Raw genomic sequence first — 9,457 nt, 5'->3', positions numbered from 1 at the left:
TCTCTTTCAGAGAATGGTCCCATGAGAATGACCATCAGCCTCCTTTCAGTCTGGAATTAGTTGCTGCGATATGACTGCATCACCTGAGACTCAGTGGGCAAATAAAATTAATTTCCCATCCATTCAAGAAGAGACCCCCTTCAAAAAAATTAAAAAGGAGCCAGCTGTAGTTCCTCCCATTTCTTTCCTATATAAGGGACCAAGATCTCTGTCATATAGACTAGTGTAGTCCCCAGACCAGCAACTTCAGCCTCAGCACTATCTGGAAACTCAGTGGAACTTCAAGACCTATTAAACCTACTGATTCAGAAACTCAGACTGGGTTCTAGGAATCTGTAATTTTTTTTTTTTTTTTTTTTTGAGTTGGAGTCTCACTCTGTTGCTCAGACTGGAGTGCAGTGGCCGCTCCCGGCCACCGCAGCCTCACTTGCTGGGCTCCGGCGATCCTTCTGCCTCAGCCTTCCGAGTAGCCGGAATTACAGGCATGCGCTACCACACCCGGCTGATTTTTTGATTTTTATTGTAGAGATGAGGTCTCGCTGCCCAGGCGGGTCTTGAACCCACGGGCTCAGGCAATCCACTCACCTCAGCCTCCCAAAGGCGCGGGATTACAGGCTGAGCCACCGAGCCCGGCTCAGGAATCTGTAATTTATTTTATTTTTATCAGATAATTTTATTTTGTGTTTTTGTCAATCTGTCATCCAGGCTGGAATACAGTGGCACAATCAAGGATCACCACAGCCTCTACATTCTGGGCCCAGACGATCCTTCCACCTCAGCCTCCTAAGTAGCTGGGAGTGCAGGTGTGCACCACCATGCCCGGCCACTTTTTATTTTTTTGTAGAGGTGAGGTCTTGCTATGTTGTCCACATTAGTTTTGAATCCCTAAGTGTAAGCAATCCTCTTGCCTCAGCCTTCCAAACTGCTAGGATTAGAGGCATGAGATACTGCACCCAGCAGGAATCTGTGTTTTAACTAGCACCCCAGGGAATTCAGATGCTTAAAACCATTTGGAGTAAAGGAAACTCTTTTACACTGTTGGTGGGAATGTAAACTAGTGTAGTCACTATGGAGAACAGTATGGAGGTTCCTCAAGAAGTTGATCTAGCAATTCTACTACTGGGTATCTACCCAAGGGAAAAGAACTCAGTATATCAAAGGGACACATGCACTTCCATGTTTACTGCAGTACTATTTACAATAGCAAAGATAAGGAATCAACCTAAGTGTCCATCATTGAATGAATGGATAAAGAAAATGTTGTATACATACACAGTGAAATACTATGTGGCCATAAAAAGGAATCAAAGCATGTCATTTACATCAGTGTAGGTAGAACTGGAGGTCATAACCTCAAGTGAAATAAGTGAGGCACAAAAAGACAAATATCACATGTTGTCAGTTACATGTGGGAGCTAAAACATCTGATCACATGAAGATAGAAAGTGGAAAGACAGAGAACAGAAACTGGGAAGGATGAGTGGGGGAGGGGGCAGACAAAGAGCAGTGGGATAAAGGGTGCAAACATACAGTTAGATGGAAGCCATATACTCAGTGTTTGATTGCAGAGTAGGGTGACTGTAGTTAAACAAAAATGTTTTATACTAGGGAGATGGACCCCCTAAATACCCTGGCATGATCACTACACATTATATATACATAGCAAAATCTTAAATCTACCCAAGGGAAGATTTAAATTTGCCCCATAAATTTATACAAGTGAAAAAAAGAAACTCTTTAATTTAGCATTTTTACTAATGTCTGCATTGATAATTCATGCTTCATGTGAAAAGATTCTCTTTGGTATTTACTAATTGTAGAGGAGTTATGTGTTCTGGTTGATGCATGACAAAAATAGACTACTGAAGAGGGCATGGAGCTGAAACGGAGGTGGGGCAGAAGACAACTGGGAGAGATAGGTACACTTTGTGTCAAGATAATATGTGTGTGTGTGTGTGTGTGTGTGTGTGTGTGTGTTTATAAGCAATATGCATCTCTACCTGTCTCATGTCTGCCTGTCTATCTAACAATCATCTTCCTGTAAACTTTAAAAAGGTTTGAGGCAACATAAAATAAATGTACAGTATATAAAAACTGAGGACATTAATACAAAGTAAAAGGTAGGAGTCAAGATATAAAGGCAGACAGTAAAGTGACTGTATTAGGAAATCTTGACTGATGACTGTTTTAGTAGTTGAGCATAACATGTATACCTATGAGCTTCCTGGTAACCAGGGCAAAGAAGGAAACACATTGGATTGCATAACTCTCTTTGGCTATAAAAAAGTAGATGAGCGCAAAAGGAGAGATGGATACTTTACTGGTTATATAAGAGCACTGAAATATATTGCATATTCCAAAATACAAGATGATTGTAATCTATGAATTTAAGGCATGCCATTGCAATACATTTGGTTAAGATCTTACTAAGTGAACATATTGAAACATTTAAAAAGAAATGTGGTTTTATGATTTTTGGTGATGCAGAACTAACAATAAACCAATACTATGGAAGTGGGAGAGTCAAGGAAAGAAACAAACTATCAAACAAAAAAGAAAGAACATCACTTTTTTGACCTCTATGGGTTTCTAGTACAGATAAAGGGCTAGAAAGCTCTGTTAGTTATATAGTCATTAACTCCATTGTTATTCAAAGGAGACACATCTGCACTTTTTTTTGAAAAATGAGAAAATGTCCTTCCATATCAACAAATACAGTGATGGATACAGGAAGAGACATCATCCATTGAGCATTTGAGAGCTTAATATGTGCTAGGCACTGTCAATATGGCAGTGAACAAGCTAAACATCACCCCTGCTTTCTTGAAACTTAAAACCAGGTGGATAAGATGGGCAATTATATAAGTAATTACTATAGAACATGATTTATATTAATAACAGACATTTTAGGGTGTTTTGTACATACAGTGGGGAAACCTCAAGCTGACCAAAGGGACTTCCTTGAGGTTAACTCTTTGACCTCTACACCAGTTTAATGAGTAAGAATCCACCTCAAACTTTTACTAGGTCATTTCACTCCTTTCCTCTTCCAGTTTAAAATCTTTCAGCATCTCTCCTTGCCTGCAGAATCCTGGTCATGTTTCCTCATAAGGCCTCTCTGGCCTTTCCTAAGCTTTGCTTTCAGCCTCTCATCCCACTAAGTTCCTACCTCCACTTCAGGTACCCAGCTTTATTCCAATCCTCATACCTGCTGATCCCTTCCCTGACTCAGCTTTGGTGCAGGTAGTGTCCTCACTACAACATCGAATGTCCTTTCTTATATCTCTTGCTCTTGCAATTCAATGCATTAACAAAAAAGTTGCTGTTCAAATATTGTCTTTTCTCTGTGTTCTGTCTCTCAACTTCCAGAAAAAAAAAAATTGACCTCTCTTTCCTCTGTAGGGTTTCATAGCAAGCGTTTGGTTGCACTCAATAATGATGGGAGTAATGGTAATTATTTTTTGGTTACAACTGCTACAGTGAGTTCATATTATGTGCCAAGCACATTATACTCATAATTTCACCAAAGTTTACAATAATCTTGTTAGTGCTATTATTCTCATTTGGCAGATAAGAAAACTGAGGCATGGGGTGCAAAATCACTTTTCCAAGTTCTTACTGCTATGGAGTGATGGAGCTGGTATTGTGACCCAGGTCTGCCTGACTCCAGAGCAAGTTGCTGTAATGACTATGTAATTATATTATTTGTATTCTTGGTAGCTCCATAGGGCTCTACCCAAATACACTGTAAGCACCTGAGAATACAGCATGTGACTGGTACATGTTTATGACTATCAGGCTCCCAATAAAAACAATACATTTCCTTGTAATTTTAAATTTACATGGTATTGGAGAAAACATTATTTGTTTTAAGGTCTTTTTGTTATATTTAATAATGAGGTTCAAGCATGAAACTGACCCAGAAAAGAGAACCCAGGGCTGGCTTTCCCTTTGGTTCCCTCTTACTGCCTTCCATCCTACAAATTCCTATTTCTCTCCACTCTAGTCCTGACCTCTCGGTGCAGATACTCACACATGTCTTTGAAACAGAAGCAGACAGAAAGTGTGGCATATAAATGTCTGAAGGAACTGGTGTCTTCTTGGAATGCCTGGAACATAATTGGTATGCAAAAAATTTGGATGAGCAAATGTTATTCTGAGAAAAAGAGAGAGAGAAGAGTTAGTGAGCTGAGTATATTTCAAAAGTTCAGAATCTGAGATTTTTTGAAAAGAAGAATGGCTTGCTAATGAGTTACTCAATTACAGTTTTTGTATGTAGAATCAAGTCTCTGTTTTTTGGTTATGCTAGATTATAGACTTTTTCTGGGGGTGGAGGCAGGGGCTGAAAGATGTCCTAAAGCATTGTTTCCTGATGTTACCAAAATCAGGAAGTGACCTTTTCTTTTTAAAGAGGGCTAACTTTTCCCCCCAATTTCTATGAAATAGGAAGCTTGCTGATTTTGAAGTAAAAATCAGTTTACCCCTGCATGGTTAGGGTAACTGAATAAACTATTTTAGATTAAACAGGTATGTTAGCTGTGCAGTGGTACATATTTTCACTTTCAGTTGTGAAGGGACAAGCAAAGAAGAAACAGATGAACCACAACAAAATGTACCAACTCATTTTTCATAGTGATTATTTTTACTGGGAAGAAGGACAAAAAAAAAAAAAAGTCCTGACCAAACTACTTCCTTAACATCAAACTTTCAGCTGCACAAATAAACTGAAGGATTGGCAGACTGAAAATGCCCAAGTGTGTCAGCTTGTTGCTTGTTGCTCACAGGCAGGGGGACCAGAGAGGGGACAGCCAATTTAGGGGCCAAAAGGTATTGAAAAAAAAGAAAGAAAAGAAAAACTGAATTCAGCACCTCTCCGGGAAAACTGTCCTCAATTAAGCCATAGAAGATGGTAGATATTTGAAGAATTTTTCAAGGAGGTGTCCAGTAAATACCGATCTGACTTCAATTCCCCTTTCCCTTACTTCTATTCCAAAACAAACATTTGTTGAGTCCCTGCAATAAGGTAGGTGCTTGCAACCTTTGTGGGGTTACTTAGTAACCACAAGTCTCAGTTATTCTTGCTAGTAATATGACAACAATCATGTTCATTTTTAGGTTGTTTAAAAAATGGATATTGTGTGTCTAAGACAATTTAAAACAGTGGTCCCCAATCTTTATGGCATCAGGGACCAATTTTGTGGAAGTCAATTTTTCCATGGACTGGGGATGGAAGGGGTGGAAGGTTTCAAAGTGATTCAAGTGCGTAACATTTATTGCGCACTTTATTTCTATTATTATAACATTGTAAAATATAATGAAGTAATTATATAATTCATCATAACAAAAGAGATTTGGATAGAAGTGGTAAATAAAATAATGGGTGGGCCATGCATGGACTAAAATAAGTGTTGGATTCTGACTTAAAGCCTGTCACCAGGTACAACTGTACAATTGGAGTACATCAAGTCATTTGCCACTCACTGATATAGGATTTTGATTTAAGTCTGCAAACAATTGATTTGTTATGGTCCTTGCAGTAAAACCTCATTGCTAATGTTAATCTGTATTTGTAGTTGCTCCCCAGCATAAGCATCACTGCCTCAGTTCCACCTCAGATTATCAGGCGTTAGAGTCTCACAAGGAGTGCACAACCTAGATCCCTTACATGCATAGTTCACAACAGTGTTCATGCTCCTATGAGAATCTAATTCTGATCTGACAAAAGACAGAGCTCAGGCAGTAATGTGAGTTTCAGGGAGCAGCTGTAAATACAAATGAAGCTTTGGCTCGCTGGCCCACTGTTCATCCTGCTGTGTGGTCCAGTGCCTAACAGGCCACAAATTGGTACTGGTACTTGGGCAGGGGGTTGGAGACCCCTGCCTTAGAATACCTCTTCATACATGGTGGGCACTTGGCTTACATTTGTTGAAAGGATCTGAGTCTTCTTTTGTTGACTTGAAGTGTTATACTCCAAGCAAGTCAAGTAAACCATTGTGCTACATATCTACAGAACAATGTCCCCCTCCATCTCTCTCCTCAAATCACTGAAGACATTCTTTTTACTTTTCCTTTTTTTCTTCTACATTCCAAAGTTCTTTCCTGCTTTCTTCTCTCATTGTCCTTATTCTCTCTTTCATTCTTATATTTCTTCCTGCTGACTTTTCTGCTGCAATTTTACCAAGTATATGAGAGGACTTCAAAAAGTTAGTGGAAAAATGAAATTAAAAAATAAACAGTACAAACTTTATTTCTCAACATAAACTCCATCACATTCAAGACAATTTTCTAAGCAACGATGCCAGCAATGTAGTACATTTCTAAAGAATTGAGAGTCCCGGGAATTTAACCATGTCAATGCAATCTTTTTACATTATTAACTCAAGAGAAATGGGTGTCCTTTAAAGATTTTTTAAGATTAGAGAACAAAAATAAGTCAGAAGGAGACAAATCAAGACTATAAGGTGATTTCCCATAGAAATTCATGCAAAATTGCCCTCGTTTGATGAGCAGAATGAGCAGGAACATTGTTGTGATGGAGAAGGACTCTCTGGTGAAGATTTTCAGACATTTTCCTGCTAAAGCTTTGGTTAACTTTCTCAAAAAATTCTCATAATAAGCAGATATTATTGGTTTTTGGTTCTCTTGAAATTTAACCAACAAAATGCCTTCAGGATTGTTCTGATAAAGCCATGTTTCATCTCCTATTATAATTATTTTGAGAAAATGCTCCAAGATCTTAATCTCACTTATTTAAAATTTCTATTGAAAGTTTCGCTCTTGCTTACAACTGATTTGGGTTCAATGGTTTTAGCACCCATTGAGTGGTAAGTTTACTCAACTTTAATTTTTCAGTCAGAATTGTGTAAGTTGAACCAGTTGAACTGTCTATGGTGTTGGCTATTGTTTCTTTTGTTAATCATTGGTCCTCTTCAATTAGGACACTAACAGGATATTTTTTTCCTTTCAGATTGATGTGGATGGTTTGTTCCTGTGGGCTTCATCTTCAACATTGTTTAAAAGCACAGTATCCATTTGTAAACTACTGATTTCTTAGGGACAATGTCCCTATAAACTTTTTGTAAAGCTTCATTGATTTCACCATTTTTCCACCTAAGCTTCACCATAAATTTGATGTTTGTTCTTGCTTTAGTTTAGCAGAATTAATGTTGCTCTGATAGGAGCACTTTTCAAACTGATATCTTACCCTTTTTAGTGCCTCAAACTAGATCTGGTTCAGACATGTTAAGACAACTTAACATGAGTTTGTTTTGGTGATATATATATTTGGTGATATATATAAAGTTTGGGCCTCACTTTGGTCACCACTTCACCTGGTTTGAGATCAGGTATCCTTATCAATGAAGTGTGCCCCTCTCCATGCCTGGCAGTTTCCCACTACTGCCAATCCCTTTCTTATAGTATTATAATATTTGTTCAGGGCCCACTTATGAGTGGGAACATGTACTCAGTTCTATGTTTCTGTGATAGATCATGAGTATTATAGACTCTAAGTCCATCCAAGTTGCTGTGAAGTTGATAATTTGTCCTTCTTTATTTATTTATTTACTATTTTTATTTTTAAAAAATGTTTACTAATTTGTTACAACAATAACAACAACAACAGCAACAACAATAATGATAATTTGAAGTCATGATGGCTCCTAATCCCTCAAGGTTCCTGCATGTTTTCAATGGAATTACTCCCGTTTTTTTCTTCCTTCTTTTTTGATAATTTGTCCTTCTTTATGGCTGTGTAATATTCCATCATGTATATATACCACATTTTAAAAATACAGTCCTCTTTTGAAGGGCAGCATTGTTGTTTCCATGTTTTTGCTATTGAGAATAATGCTGCAAAAAACATGCATGTGCAGTTATCTTTTTTCATAGAGTGACTTGGGTTCCTCTGGATATATTCCCAGAAGGGGGACTGTGGTATCATATCGAAGGTTGATTTTTAGAATCTTAGGAGTTGCTAAACTGTTTTCCACAGAAGTTGTCCTAGTTTACACTCCCGCCAACAGTGTAGAAGTGTTTCCTTTTCCCATATCCTCTCCAGTTCCTGTTATTTTTTGAGTTACTGATGATGGCCATCCTGACTGGAATTAGGTGGTATCTCAGTGTGGTTTTAATTTGCATTTCTTTGATGATTAGTGAGGCTGAACATTTTTTCATGTATCTGTTGCCTCTTGTGTGTCTTCTTTTGAGAAGTATCTACTTATATCTTTTGTCCACTTTGTAATAGGGCTGTTTGCTGTTTTCTCTTCAGCATATTTGGGTTCCTTATAGATCCTGGCTGTTAGGCCTTTGTCAGATATACAGTTGGCAAATATTTTTTCCCATTTGTGGGCAGTCCCCCTGCTGTCTTGATGGCTTCTTTTGCTTTGCAGAAGCTTTTCAGTTTGATCCAAATAGGAAAAGAGGAAGTTAAGTTATCCCTCTTTGTAGATGACATACTCCTATATCTTGAAAACCCAAGAGAATCTGTCAAAAACCTCCTTGATAAAGGACTTTGGCAAAGTCTCAGGGTATAAAATAAACATGCATAAGACAGTTGCATTCTTATACACCAACAACAAACAGGCAGAGTACTATATAAAAAGTACAATTCCATTAATAATAGCCACACACACACAAAAGAAATACCTCAGCATCTTCTTAACCAGAAAATTGAAAGACCTTTGCAATGAAAACTATAAGACATGGTACAAATAAATCAAAGATGATACAAACAAATGAAAAAATATTCCATGTTCATGGATTGGAAGATTCAATATTGTTAAGATGTCCATCCTATCCAAAGCAATCTGCAGATTTAATGCAACCCTTTAAATTACCATCATTCTTTTCAGATCTGGAAACAACAATATAGAAATTCTTATAGAAACATAATTGACCACACATAGCCAAAATGATCTGCAGCAAGAGAAACAAAGCAGGAAGTATTACACTTCCAGACTTTAAACTCTATTATAAGCCTACAATAATCAAAACAGCCTGGTATTGGTACAAGAACAGGCATATAGACCAATGAAACAGGATAGAGATTCCAGAAGCAAAACCTCAATTTCTCAACCAACTCATCTTCGACAAAGCTTCCATTAACAACCACTGGGGAGAGGTGAACTTATTCAGTAAATGGTGCTGGAAAAACTGACTGACCACATGCAGAAGATTAAAAGAAGGCTCCTACCTATCAGCATACACAAAATCAACTCTAAATGGATCAAAGACCTAAATGTAAAACCTCAAACTATAAGAACCTTAGAAAATACAAGAGACACTCTTATGGAAATTGGAACTGGCAACCAATTCCTGATCAAAACCACAAATGTCCATGCCATAAAAGATAAGATAGACAATTGGGACCTCAGCAAAAAATATTTGAGCTCCATACGTAGTTTTTTTATCATATGCATTTTACATGAAGTTTTTTGAAGACCTCTCTTTTTTATAT

The sequence above is a fragment of the Carlito syrichta genome, unplaced genomic scaffold (assembly GCF_000164805.1).
Source record: "Carlito syrichta isolate Samal-C Ts95f unplaced genomic scaffold, Tarsius_syrichta-2.0.1 Scaffold302067, whole genome shotgun sequence".
In the NCBI taxonomy this organism is placed as follows: Eukaryota; Metazoa; Chordata; class Mammalia; order Primates; family Tarsiidae; genus Carlito; species Carlito syrichta.
The sequence above is the reverse complement of the archived record's forward strand: the minus strand, read 5'-3'. Positions refer to the sequence as shown.